Consider the following 1,005-nt stretch of genomic DNA (forward strand, 5'->3'; position numbering starts at 1 on the left):
AAACTCTTCAAGGTTTGTTCTAATTGTTTTCAATTTGTTTGATATTTTGCATGTCTAGAAGATCACAAGGTAACTTGTTACCCTTTGATCACGAAATTGAAAGGACTTTGACAAACAATAGAAGACTTGCTAGAGGTGCTTTGAGAGGTATTGGTGAGGTTGTAGATATTCAAACAAATACTATTGAGTTCATCAACCCTTTTTCAAGAGAAGGTGAGGAGAACCGAACACAAAATCCAACACAAAATCAATCCACAATGCCTAAATTTTCGTCACATTCCGTACCAACCGAGGAGAACCTGCCCAATGGTACTTCCACGCCACAACACTTAATCGGAAATTTCATTGCAAAATCCGCATTTATCCAATTAGTCGAAAGAAGCCAATTTGGGGGGATGCCTAGTGAAGACCCTCACTCTCACATGGAGACTTTTTGTGACTATTGTGATGCGATTTCACAAACCGGTGTAACTCAAGACCAAATTCGATGGGTCTTATTTCCTTTTTCTCTAATTGGCACCGCAAAACAATGGTTGAAGAGCCTTGATAAGGCTACTCTTGGAATTGACTCTTGGAAGAAGTTGGCTCTAGCTTTCTACAATAAATTCTACCCTCCGGAAGAGACTAACATGCTAAGAGCTCAAATTACAGGTTTTAAGCAAAGGGATGAAGAATCTATGTATGAAGCTTGGGAGCGATTCAAAGGAATTTGTCGCTCGTGTCCTCATCATGGACATAGCGAGTGGTTCTTGGTACAACAATTTTGGAATGGTCTTTATGAAGACTCAAGAAACATTCTAAACATGGGATCAAACGGTATGTTCACCGAAATTAACGATAATCAAACTTGGAACAAGATTGAGGAAATGGCGGTCCATAACTCACAATATAGTAGACCTCGCAAGGCTACTAGGGTAGGAAAGCATGAAGTGGACTCTATTACTCAATTGGGTGCTCAACTTAGTGTTCATATTGATACCATTAACTTGAAGTTTGAGAAGGCTA

The 1,005-nt window shown here is 39.5% G+C and overlaps 1 non-coding gene across 1 annotated transcript; it reads right to left on the reverse strand.

The window, feature by feature from the left end:
• Positions 1 to 629: 629 nt before the first annotated feature.
• LOC141593748 (small nucleolar RNA R71) lies at positions 630 to 737 on the reverse strand. The gene has a single exon (XR_012521815.1). It is a non-coding gene; the product is annotated as a small nucleolar RNA R71 (small nucleolar RNA).
• Between the last annotated feature and the right edge of the window lie 268 nt (positions 738 to 1,005).

Source organism: Silene latifolia, chromosome 7 (genome assembly GCF_048544455.1).
Source record: "Silene latifolia isolate original U9 population chromosome 7, ASM4854445v1, whole genome shotgun sequence".
NCBI lineage: Eukaryota > Viridiplantae > Streptophyta > Magnoliopsida > Caryophyllales > Caryophyllaceae > Silene > Silene latifolia.